The 13,682-nt window shown below is 45.3% G+C and overlaps 1 protein-coding gene and 1 long non-coding RNA gene across 2 annotated transcripts in view; one reads left to right on the top strand and one right to left on the bottom strand.

Annotated features, from left to right (window-relative positions):
- EBF2 (EBF transcription factor 2) overlaps positions 1-13,682 on the bottom strand; it is a 195,860-nt gene that overhangs the window by 159,444 nt on the left and 22,734 nt on the right. The gene's annotated exons all lie outside the window — the stretch shown is intronic.
- LOC125164657 (uncharacterized) lies at positions 21-3,785 on the top strand. Its single transcript, XR_007151849.1, has 2 exons — positions 21-252; positions 3,438-3,785. It is a non-coding gene; the product is annotated as an uncharacterized LOC125164657 (long non-coding RNA).

Genomic DNA, 13,682 nt, shown 5'->3' with positions numbered 1-13,682 from the left:
TAAAGTAAAAGAGTTGAACAAGTTAAGTAGAGGGCAGAGGCCAAGACTGTTTTTGCAGGGAAACACCCCACTCAGAAATTCAGTTCCTGGCTTCATTTCCCGAATCTCACATAAATATCTGAGGACATTGCCGGCTTCCTAGAGCCAAGAGGGAAAACATGCATTGAAAAGAACGAGCAAGAGGAGCCAGAGCGCGGGATGATCGTTTCGCTGGACGCCCTCCCCTTCAGACACCGTTGGCTGGGGCTCCCGGTAAGAAGGGCCCGAGAAAATGGATGAGCGGTGCTCCCTCACCGGGAAGGGAAGAAACTCTGCTTTTATAAATAAACTTGTCACGGAGATAGGCCACACATCAAAAAAGGAAAGTAGGGGGGAAGCCTGGAAGGACAGGGGGCCTGAGGTAATGGAGCCCTCCTGTCTCCCATCGCGGCTGGTGCGCACGGCGAGGGGAAACCGAATATTAGCATTGTCTGGCCCTGGCCATTTTTTCCCTTCTCATAATATAACTTTGTGAATATGTTTAAGAGAGTGTCTGCTGTTATTGGTCTAATGAGCGAACTCTGAAATCTGAGCTAAAGACAGCTCCCTAGTGGCTGCTCACTGTTCCACAGACCGAAAGGAAACTCCTTTCAGGGGCCCATCAGGGCGAGCCACTGCTGACAGCTTGGAACGGCACAGCACACAGATTTATTTCACAGACAGCCACAGACAGGAATTTAGCACCCTGTGCTGGCCTCCTGCTTAGTGGAGAAGGTGTTAAAATGCAACCATGCAGAGCTCTCCCTTGAACAAAACCCAGTAGCGACTAATCAAGCGGTCACCCGTCCCCCGGCAGAAAATTCCGGGTGCCGAGCAGCTGAGCGCCGAGCGGGAGCACCATCCTGACAGCTGCTCGGCGGCCGCTGCAGCTTGAGAGCTGCCTCGGAAATCGCTAAATATTTTGCGTGACCTTTCAACTTACAAATTAATTGATTTATAAACAACGGCAAATGTTATTTATTTATTTATGACATCTTGGAATGCCTTCCCTCGATTTAAGGGCACAGAGCTGCCGAGAATATTCCCTGAGGCCTCCGGCGGAGCTTCAGACCCAGAGGGTGGCGGCTCTTGCTGTCCCCTCGCCAACGCGCCTCCCCTGAACGTGCGGCTGAAAGGCGGGGACCAAAGTGGGTGCTGATGTGTAAGACAGTCACCGGCCCCCACTAAGCAAGTCTGAACCGTGGTGTCACCTGCAGAAAATAAGCACACTAGCTTTGTTCTATACGTATATAGATAGATAGATACATATATGTGTGTATTTCTGCATGTACCGTGTGTGCATATATACCTGTGTGTGTACATGCGAAATATACATACACACATACACATATGTCTCTAAGGCAGCCTTCACCTTCAGATTTGTAGCCAAAGTTACTCTCTCCCCACTGCTGCAAATTCTAAACAAGTACTCAACAGCTGATGGGCTGAGCTATTTAGGGATAAAAGCGAACTACATTTATCGAAGCGATTGCTACCGCATCCTGGTCGCTGGGGGTCGTTCCTAAGGAAACTGCACACAGTCGGCAATATTGTTTATATTGATTAGTTTGCTAATCTCACTCTCCCTCACGTATGCCATGCTTTCTCATACTTAGTTGGTGTGTTTATGAAACTACCGACTTGTTCTGGCAAAAGGAGGAGAGAAAAAAAAAAGAGAAAGAAAACAAGGAGAAGGCAGGAGGAGGACCAGAAGAAACATTTTTCTTTCGTATTTTCTGTGCTGGAAGTAAGCCCCTGGGTCTCTCGTTTTTAATTCCATTTGCAATGGCTCTGAAAGCTGTCCTCGCCTAGGTATTCCCAATAAACGTATCCCTTCAGCTGGCTTCTCTTTCTCCCCACCTTAACTCTTAAAGTTTGCCAATCGATAAATAATAATGACCAGATGCTCCCTCAGTCCGGTGCTGGAACCATGCACGATGCCAAAGGCAGGACACATCGGGTCAAACAACGATCTGCGTCCCAGAAGGTCTTTAAAGCAAGGGACACAAGAGTGAAACGCGATGGCACATGGACCGAAAGGACCCTGCCCGAGACCCCAAAATGCATCTTCACAGAACCAAGTCTACATTTGCTGCGACTACCCTGTGGCACCCCTTCCCCTGTGCTATTTGCTAGCATTCTTAGAGGGAAATAATATTCATTTGGACTTTTTTTTAATGTTTATATATTTTTGAGAGACGGAGAGAGACAGAGTGTGAGCAGGGGAGGGGCAGACAGAGAGGGAGACACAGAGTCCGAGGCAGGCTCCAGGCCCTGAGCTGTCAGCCCAGAGCCCAACGCGGGGCTTGAACCCACGAACCGCGAGATAATGACCTGAGCCAGAGTCGGATGATTAAGTAACTGAGCCACCCAGGCGCCCCTTGACTTTTTTTATTTTTTAGGCCAACATGTTATCAAATCTTGCAGAGCCAAAAAAAAAAAAAAAAAAAAAAAAAAGGGCACAGTATGAATAAGAAACTGATGCCTAGGCAAGTGCCCCTCCCAGAGCTCCTCCTCCAGAGTGGTAAAGCTTTCCCCACCTCACTGTGGTAACTTTACAAAGGGAGCCTTGAAAGAACGAGAGCGTTAGAAAACCAAAGTGGGGAAAGAAACCTCATCACCTTAGGAAGCCAAATCCGTCTGCTCCCATTCCAAGACAGAAGAGAAAAAATTATGCCCTGTTTATTTTTCTACTTCTCCCACTTCTTTGCAAGCATATCATTTTCCTAGAATTCTTGTGTCGTAGGTTTTGGTTAAAGGGATAAGACTGTATTTTTGTCCCTGAAGTCAAAAGGGGTGTGTGTGTAGGGTAGTGGTGTGGAGGAAAGAGGAAGGGAAGCCACAGGTACGATGTGACGGAGGAACTTTGTATGGAAGGTTCCTTTGCATGTGTATATACATATAGATTCATATATACATATAGATTCATACATACATACACATTCATATATAAATATGCATACATATATATACGTTCATATATACTTACATATACACATATACATATATATTCATACATACATACACATTCATATTTAAATATACAGACATACATATACATTCATATATACTTACATATACATATATATTCATACATACATACACATTCATATATACATATATGTATATATGAACGTAAAGTTCACATCACACTTACTAGTATAGGGAACGTGCAGAAAAGTATATTTTCACTTAGATGCAAATAGTTTATAGGAATCCTATACAAAGAAAAATGCAACCAAAAATAAGTAGCTTGAAATAGAGAAATTTGCCTTAACCCCAAGTTGAAAACCATCTAAGTGATTCCTGATGCACACTAAGCTTGTCCCTCTCACTCTTACTCCCTTGCTCTCTTCCTGGAGTCAGTATTTCGTATATTAAACAGGCCCTTTCATTCTATAAATGTGTTTGCATTCCAGATGAAATCTATTGAGGCAAGGATGAAGTGCAAGCCAAGATGGGCAGAGAGGGTTCTCAATTCTTCCACCAGTGGACACGGTTACAGTTTTTATTCTGGACTTACATAATATGTTCTGCCTTTGAAATGCTTCCCCGTTGGTGCTAGTTGCTAGATTTCAAACAGGTGCTACCAGTGAGGCACCCAAGGTAAAAGGACATGTCCCTGTCCCCTTGCCCAGTGTGCATTTGTGCATTATGTATACTCAAAGTGTCCCTGAGACCCCTGACCACTAGAACATGAAACAAAGACTTCCACAATGTAGGTCTTCTTTTATTCATTCACTAAATAAACGTTCATTGGTACCTACTATGTGTTAGGCATTATTCTCGATGTTGGAGATGAACCACTAAACAGAAAAACAAAACTCTCTGCCCCTTTGTAGTGGGAGTCAGCGAGGGCAATATACACAAGCAACAAATGAGAAAAATACAGAGCACGTTAATTAGTGAAAAGCGTGATGAGAAAAATCGAGCACGGAAGGGGGTTAGGAACTGCAGGATCGAGGAGGAAGATCTTCACCGGGGTGACATTTAAGACCCCAAGGACACTGGAGCAAAAACTTCACATTGAAACATACAGTCCCGGGGCACCCGGGTGGCTCAGTCAGTTAAGCGTCTGACTCCTGGTTTCAGCTCAGGTCATGATCTCACATCGGGCTCTGCGCTGACAGTATGGAAACTGCTTGGGATTTTCTCTCTCTCCCTCTCTCCCTCTCTCTCTGTCTCTCAAAATAGATAGATAGATAGATAGATAGATAGATAGATAGATAGATAAACAAACAAAAGAAACATACAGTCCCAATTAAAAAGTAGATATGAACTAACTAACGACCAGGATTTTTCCGTTGGTTTTTATCATGCCAATCACAGCCAATGGTAAAACAGCTGAATTTCTCCCCATTTTCCCTCCAGAGACCAGATTGTGCTTTCCCGCACCCTTTGCTGTTTCTTTCCCACTGAACTTGCACCATTTGGTTCCTGCTGTCCTAACAGTAGGTTCTGTCATTCCTTTAAGTAATATTTGCTGGGTGTCTACTCTGTGTCAACATTTGAGGAGGAAATATCAAAATGGTGTAAAAGCAACAACATCTATGAAGTCTTCCCTCCTCTGTCTCTCCCCCCAGCTCCATCATACCTGCTCCCCTTCCTACTTAAGGCAGAAACATTCCAAGATCCCAAATCAGTACCTGGGAGTTTTAATTTCAGGTGCCAGCTCCTACATGGTAAATAGAGGTGCTCCAGTTATGGCAATCCAGACTCCCTGGTTTTCAGATACGCCCCTCCTAAAATCACATGTCTACTCGCTATTAAAAAAATCAAGTCAAGCCACAACAAAATGACTCCATGCAATTGTGTATCACAGGTAAAAGAAAACCTTGTCGATATGAAATCAGACAGTGTAAAATTCTCTCCCAGAGGAATCTGGCATTATTACATCCCCCATCAATCATGGTGTTGTCTCTCCAACAACTGTATCAGATGCAACATCCAGATATTGCTGTCATCCTACCAATTCAGCAAAGACTCCAGATACCATTACAAACAATTCGGTCCCACCAAAATCTAAACTCTGCCCAGAGATTTCAGAGTCCTCACTTGTTTCCAACAACTATGTCCAAATTCCGGGACTTTGCCGTTGAGTGTCATGGAATTTGACCTAAGTATATGTGTATGACCTACACATGTACATTTATGAGGAAATCATGGATCTGACCTTGGCATATAAAAGAGAGACTCTATACACATTATCATAGAATAATGTCTGACAATGCATTATTGGATGGCATGTACTCTAAATCTTACCAAGATCAGTTCCTATTCTGGGCATGCCATTTAACGACAGGCAATGATTCCCCCCAGCCCATATTACGGATCACGTTATCGGAAGCATCCAGGCAATGCTCCAAGTATACAGGATATAACAGGTAGACACACGGATGGACCCAGCAAAGCGTCTGCCTTCTGAATTTACTTTTTTTTTCCAGTAAGGAGGGAGTTTTGGGTTTTGTCTCGTCACATACTCCCGATGTGGGTGAAAATCACAAAACCAAGCTTAAACTTCAGTGCAGATATCAGGTGAGCATTCAAATCACCTTCTCTTTATCCCCTGATGCCATTAGGATAAAAACGCTTCCCCCTCTCCTCCTTCCTGCATCCTCACGCACATATGCACACGCACAAAAGTTGACTCTGAAGCTTCCGATTTCGCTTAACGTCTTCCCTTTGTCCCCGCCACGGATAACCCAAAGCAAGCGAAGTGAGGATCTTGCCTTGGGCCCTGCACAGAAAACACCCACGGTACTTTCACCTTATGTAGCTTATTTATAATCCTCTGTAAATTCACCCAAAAGTCATGAACTACATAATACTAATTCTTATAGGTTGACATATTTCCCTGATCTTTCATGAGCCACATGGGGAAACAGTTTTCTCCTGATCTGAATGAAGAAGAAAAACAGTGATCCTAATCAACCATTTGCCCTTAGTGGCTTCCCTAAACAAATCTGGGAAAGCGCTTAAAGGCTTGGGAATAACCATGACCCTGCTTGATGCACTGTAATAACCCTACCTAATTATACTGATATAAAAACTAATTGGAAAGATAGCAAATGTCAGGGTAAGATGCAAATCGTAGGGTGTTAATTGCTGAACAGGTGCTGGAATAGAATTAAATGAGCATTCTGATTAAAAGAGTGGAGGAAACAAATGTGGACCCCCGATACAAACTTGGCCATGTGACTTCTTCAGCAGTCCATTCCACCAGGAAAAGGTCATGGTGCTGTGACCTCTGTTCTGTGATGGGTGGACCAAGAAAATAATAGTGACCACAGAAGAAGAAAAAACAACAACCTAGCAATAATACCAACATGACTTCTAGAACCGACTGCTTGGTTTGAGCCCCAGAGACATGCAATGTGTTTTAAGAGTTCTCAGATACAGAAATAAGCCTCGCTAGAATCAAGAATGCAGAAATGCTCACCTTTCCCCTTCCACCTTGGACCAGAAGTGCTCCTATCCCGCCCCCAAGTACAGCACTACACAGTGCTAAGTGCTACGAGGGACTCACAACACACTTGGGGAGGGACGGAGTGCTTGATTAATTAACTGAATCCATAGCATCGCTTGCTTTGAATAAGGTGAAGCCGTATACGAGCCATGGCATTGGAGTGAGACGACATGACAGAGAATATATCGGCGGTTCCAACTGCTATGAACTGCTCATTCTTATTGCAAACAGCATCTCTTGATGCTCTAGCCATCCAAACCGTAAACTGTGTCTATAAAGGCGATTTTCTCCTTAGCCCGGCATGCCAATGAAGAATGCTTCCTCCCAAATGCCTGGTGCTTTGGTCAAGCTCTCGGCCAATCGTCATTCATCTCCTGACATTTGGAGAAGCCTGGACCCACAGCGCCTGCATGCTGACGCCATCCAGAGACGAAACCCTGAGGGCAGCCGCTGCATGTGGGTGCTGGGTGACAGAGATACAGCTCCCAAGCTCCAAGTCAATAGGATCCCTTCCCAACACCATGACACCGTCCATGCTCCCACCTCCTAAAGAGGCCCTTTGCTTCAGCACCCCCCTCGAAGAAATGCTCTACGTGAAGTTCCTACCCCTTTTCTCGACATACAACCACAAACCACCCAGAAGGAAATGACTCCCTTTCCAAGGAAGGATGCTGCAGCTTAAGGGTTCTTTTCTCCCCGTAGTTTGCGGGGCTTTGAGATGTATGATGCTAGACACCTAAACTAGCTCTTCAGTGCAGGGAGAGGGAGGCAGCGCAGTTCTGCCCTGTTCTACTGGTGTTTCTCACGCTGCCCTGCCCCGGGGTAGAACAGCAATTCATTTACAGTGTTCGTTCCACGGCGGGGGGGGGGGGGGGGGGGGGGGGGCTCTTCACCCAGTGGCTGCCAACCGCACACCGTTCTGCTTACCTGTATTTGCTTTTGGTGATAGAGCCCAGGGACGGCAGGGTGCACAAAGCAGCAAAGTTAATCCTTCTAACTCAGACCTACGTCTCCTAGAGTTAGAGCAGAAAGCGCAGCAACCCAGTTTGCTTCCTTTTATTTATTTATTTTTTTCTTTGCACTTAATAGATTTGGCCTCCACTGACAGTGGGCAAAAGAAAATAATACGATGGTGACATGAGACAATGCATCAACTCAGCAGCCCAATTTCAAAGTGCAAACAGAGGAGCTCCCAAATGCTTCAAGAGGGAAATGTGGGTACAGGAGGCAAGGGTGAGATTTCACCGTGTTTATTTATGCTTTTATAAGGACACTGAGAATAATAACAAAACAGGATGGGAAAGAGAAAATTTTTTGCTCCAGCATGGAGATGGGGGGGGTGGGGGTAGAACCTCCTTGCTCTTTCTTTTTCTTTGATCTTAAGAGAAGCTCACTCTCTCTTGTTCACTCTTCTCTTTAAGGAAAAAAATAAATAAACTGTCTCCTGAGTAATAAAGTCAAGACACTTGCCAGTAAAAATTGGTTAAGGTCATCACTTCCGAAGGTCAAACGAGTTTTAGACAAGATGCCATGTGGGATCGCCATTCAGCACATTTCGTTAAATGGTTAAAAATAATAAAAATAATGACAGTAGTGGAGTTATTTAAAAAAAAAAAAAGCACAGAAGTCAGAGAGAAAATGAGAGAACCAGATGTCTTGAAGGAATGCTGGGAAATGCTTAAGAGGAAGATTTCTCCCACCCCAAACAAAAGCTTCCCCAAGGATCTTTTGAGATGCGCTGTCAGTATCTGATGCAACACCATATATCTTTTTTTGTGTTTTGCTGTGGGGTTTTCTTATTTATTTATTTTATTTTAACAAAGAAGACACAACAGGGCAAACTTTTTTAAAAGGATGGCGATTCAAGTTGACCCCAAAGCAAGCATTTCCCCAGATCCCTTGTGCATCGGCCTTGTCGAAAGATCCAAAAGACGGCAGAAGCGATGTTCCAATGGTAGGTTGGCATAGAGGGGCCAACCTCATGCTCGGCCTTTCTGAAAATGATACCATCAATTGAAGTGAGAAGATACCATGATCCATGCAGGTTCCGAAAGAAGGACTCTGCTTTAAACAGGTGGAGGCCAAGAGACTGTTACGAGATGCAAATGAACTCTCACAGGAGACCTCCGTGGCTCCAAAAACAAACTCGGAATCCACACTGACAGTGCAGCCCACGTTCCAAGTTATGTCACATCCTTTCGCAGGGCAATAGTGGGCCGTCAGGCCTGGTGCTTTTTATGATCCGTTTGCTTTTTCAGGCCACAGCTCACCCACGGAACCAAAAAGTCTCTTGTGCCAAGGGATGCTTTAAAACTCCAGTGAGGCCACTGCAAGACTCCGGTTCCAAGTACTGTTCGTTGCCAGTGACAATTAGAACAATCTGAAAATGTTCCTCCCAGAAAAATACACTCTTTTTTTGTTGTAACAGGGGTGTAAACGCCAGCCAATCTCTTTTGGCACCCAGTGCCGTAAGAAGTGCTTTCACTGTGCCACCTCTCGACAAAAACGCCCTCAATGAGTGTCCTCTAAGGACCAGCTTTGAAAAGGGGTTTCGCGTATCAGGTTAATGCATGCACTTGGCACGGCCCAACTTTTGCACCAAGGCTCTGGGGTATGGGGTGATAAGAGCCAGGTTCTGTTTGTTACCGATAAGGCAATTATTTCTTTGGTACTTCATAGGAAAAAAAAAAATCTTACAGCAAAGATTCAAACAAGGATCCCTAGGGAGACAACGGAACTCGTAGGTTGGAAAAGTTTCTTTTTTTTTTTTTTTTTCCTGCACAAGAGCAAACAAATGGGCCATTGAGAGCAACAGAACGGCTGAGACCAAGTTCCCGACAAACACACTGGCTGTCGGCTCCTGCACAAGTCCGCGATAACTTAGGGAGGGGAAGGCAGGCAGCAAGGGGAAAGAGAGACAGGAAGAAAAGGCGCAGAGTGAGAGGAAAGGAAAAAGAAAAGGAGGCAGAACAAGAACAGAATAGGAGTAAAGAGGCAAGAAAGAGAACAAAGGAGTGGAGACGGGATAAGAGAAAAGAAAGGGCACAGTACATCACTGGTGGAACTTTCGATGTGTTTGGGGATGGAAGAGATCCATGAACTTGGAAGGATAAACAAATCAGATCTTTATTTTCACTGCCCCCTAATTGAAATTTAGCATCTAAGCATCTCTTTCCATTTTAAATGTAGACAAGCCCCAACGGGATCAGAGATCCACAGGCTTTCCTGGACCATCGATGGTATCCATGATGAAAAAGGAAGGGATGTGGTGGGGGAGATGAGAACACCAAAATCTTGGGATGGTATCAGGCAACCTCTCTCTCCATAGACATAGTATTTCAGAGGATAGATATGTATGACTTGGGTTTGGAAAAAAGGTCCTTTCATTTACTCCCTGGGTCTGGTTTTCTGCCTTCAAGCCCTGGCTCCCTGACCTTCCCCGGAACCCTCTAACGTGCAACAAGTCTAGGCTTCCCATGCCAGGGAGCTTTCAGGAAGTTTTCTCAAGGTCATCACATCTGATTAACAGCTGAGAGTCAGTTCCACAGCTCTGCAGGTCAGGTCAAGCATGACAATCTTTTCGGACACAATTTTGCCCAGCTGGTTCCTGCTAAGGTCTGTAAAACTCAAAAAAAAAAAAAAAAAAAAAAAAAAAGAAGAAGAAGGTAGGCTGTGACTTCCCAAAGAAGCATGTCACTGACGCCTCGTTTTTAGTTTTCTACTAGGGAAAAAAAAATGCCGAAGGGACCGAGATTAATCTACAGACACAATGGGTCTCAAGACAACCAGCCTTCTGGGGCGCCTGGGTGGCTCAGTCCCTTCAGCATCCAACTTCAGCTCATGTCGTGATCTCACAGTTCATGAGTTCAAACCCCGCATCCGGCTCTGTGCTGTGGGTGCAGAACCCCTTCGGATTCTCTTTCTCTCCCTCTCTCTGTCCTTTCCCATGCACATGAGTGCTCTCTCTCTCTCCCTCTCAAAATAAGTGAATAAACTTAAAAAAAAAAAACTAGCCTTCTTTCCAACCTTCCTTGTCCTCAGAATTACATCACAGAATCCCATTTCCACGGAACTTCAAATCCTGCTGTCAGGGTAGACTAGCATCCTGCAGTCAGTGGACCACTGACCCCATGACCTGTGCCATAATCTACTAGTGGTCATGCCCCTTTACAGATGTGAGTGGGGAACAGCTGAGCCCCTGCCCTTGGAAATTCCCACCTCCTTCCTATTTCAGTATCACAGGTCAGCCTGGCCCGACCAATAGAAATCATGCCAACTCATCAAACTGATCTCCCTGCCCTCATCTGCAGATGCTTAGGTTTGGGCTCTGTTCCCAGAGGCTCCAAGCCAAAGCATCCCCCCCCACCCCTGTCTTCATGAAGCAAGAAGACCTAACACCTTAACTTGGGGCTTCTTGGTGCTGGACTTTAGCATAGGTGTCCCGCTCAAATCCAGCTGCCTGCCCAGGGGTTAAGAATGAGGGAGGCGGCCTGTTTCAGGCCGATGCCAATTTTGAAAAAACGTGACATACTTCTCTCATCTAAGGAGGGGAGGGTCTGAAAGGACAGGGGAGGGCCTCCCAAACAGGAGCCCACAGCTCCACCTCTTTGGAGAGGGCACGTTTCTACCTGGCAGTAAGAGTCCATGGGACTCCAAATGATAAGTTACACCCCCGTGTAGGCAGGTTCCAGCCATCAGAGTGGCGGGGGGTCAGGCACGGGACGGAGAAAGACGCTAAACAAGATACGCCCTGACCAAAACCACATACCGGCTTACCTCGCTGTCTGGTTAATTTGCTTCCAGTCTCAGTGATGGGAATTAGGCAATTGCTTTAAAAACTCAGAAGCCACCATAAAAATAGAAAATTATTGCTTCCTGTCATGACCAAATATTAAACACAGTGCACACCTAATGACTCTATCCCTCCCCAGGGAAGAAGCTTTATGAACAATAAAATCCCAGCAGACTTCTACTGTTTGGGTTTGGAGGTCTCATTATGGGCTCACTGATCCAATACAATTTACAAGCTCAATGGACTCCACTCGAAGTGAAAACCGCCAAGCCGGAGTTATAAACAGAACACCTACAGTGAAGCCAGCGTTTCATTCTTCATCAGGGAATGAAAAGAAGAAAGAGGGGATTGAGGAGAAAGGCACTCGGGTACCAGTTGCTCCCGGAAATGTTTCTGACAGCCTGTGTCTGACTCAAGGTTAGACACCTCACTAAAAACGCAAGGCAAGGTGGGGGGAAGCTAAGGAGTCCCTAAAGCCAAAGGCAGGAAGTAAAAAAAAAAAGAAAGGTCAGCAAAGGAAAAAGAGGGAGACGGGGTCAGAGTGGGGCGCGACGGGAGTGAGGGAGGCAAACGCAGAATTTTAAAATCTGCCATCCGGTGTTTCGACACAGGTTGACTCAAAAACGACACCAAATTTTCAAAGTTAGATTTTTTTTTTCAGCTCCCTAAATTACCCAGATATATGTCTAAATGGTGGTGATCCTTCATCTTGTGACTCAACATCTGGATGATAAAATGCATTAGCCACTCTACATTTACTTGGGCAAGCATCAAGTGGACTGCTAGCATTAAATCGAAGTCGAGTCTGGCTCTTGTTCAAACGTCAGCCAAGACCAAGTGGGGAGAGAGGAGCTTCCCCTTTACCTTCAACTCCGTGCAATTTATCACTCGAGCCTAAACAGTCCCACATGTTTGAAGCGCTGAAGGAGACTTGGGGAACGCTGAACAAAGGCTTTCAGGGAAGTCAGTATAAAAGTGAACAGTAGGTAGACAGTGGGCACTAAACAAAACCAATGCAGGGGAGGCGACAAGTCCATAAAACAGGGTCTAGACAGAGCATGAGAGCAAGGCACCGAGAGGTGACAAAAAGAGACAAGAGACAGAGCGCCGAAGAGGGGGCCTGGGTGGCGAAACTGGCAAAGACTGGCGGGGGAGGGGGAGGGGGAGGGCCGGCAGGGACTGCTGACGGTTCCCAATAATGTTTTCTGTTCACCTATCAGCTTCCGAACTGAACCCCCTAAGGGTGAATCAACTTCCACGTGGACAAGAAGATCATTATGAGCCCTACACGAAGGCAGAACACACACACACACACACACACACACACACACACACACACACAAAGGAAGGAACTAAGCCAGCATGAGCCCATCATGGTACAGGGCTCTCTCATGCATCATCTCCCCATCCCAGCACCGTGCGACAGTCCTCACTCCCCTATTTTTCAGATACAAACTGGGATTCAGGTAGGGTTGCCAGATAAAATATAGGATGCCCAGTTAATCTTAAATTTCAGACGACAATGAATAATTTTTCAGTATAAGTATATCCCAAATATCATGTGGGAAAGGCCTATAATGAAATTGCATTTGTTTTTATCTGAACTACAAATTGACTTAGGGCATACTTGCACCCAAAAAAAAATCATTCATGTTTACGTGATATTGAAATGTGACTGGACATCCTATATTTTTATTTGCTAAATCCGGCAACTCCGGATTCAATGAGAGGGAGGAAATGAATGAATGGGTAAAGGCATGAATGGTATAGTGGAGTGGTCAAACCCAGATCTGAAGCCAGATTTTGCCAGTTATCACACTCCAGGAATAACAACCACTTCAAGTATGCAACCCACATGTCATAAGTCTGTGTTACGTGCACAACCTTACTTCTTCTGAAGAAAGAAAAGGCCTTTTTTCGCAGAACAAACTGGCTACATACAAAATTACTGATTATAGGGAAGCAAAATGTCATCAGTCTGACCCATGGCATGGTGCTTGAAAGGTGATGAATCCTCCAAAGCTCCCGTCCAGTTAGAAGCTTTGAGATTCAGCGACACCCTATTCATTGGGAATGTCATTGTTCCTCCTGTCCTCTCCTTACACAGACCATCACAGCTGTGTCCTGGGAGTGAGAGATCTTGTCTCTAATCCCAGTTGAGTCTTTGACCTGCCTGCTACATGGCCACTGAAGGAGTTGCTCTTCCATGGAGTTTTCTCATCTGAAACGTGGGTGACGGTCCCAATGTATAGCTGAGTCATGTGCAAAGCTTTAAATCAATCAGGAAAATGTCCTGTGCAACTGTGCAAATCTGGACCAAAGTCAACCAACCAAAAGGCTTGCCCTTTCTCTCCATAGAGACCCACCTCAGGGCTTGATTGGAGGACCTATGTGTGAAGGACAGCA

The sequence above is a fragment of the Prionailurus viverrinus genome, chromosome B1 (genome assembly GCF_022837055.1).
Source record: "Prionailurus viverrinus isolate Anna chromosome B1, UM_Priviv_1.0, whole genome shotgun sequence".
Classification (NCBI taxonomy): Eukaryota; Metazoa; Chordata; class Mammalia; order Carnivora; family Felidae; genus Prionailurus; species Prionailurus viverrinus.
This window is presented reverse-complemented; position numbering and strand designations above follow the sequence as displayed.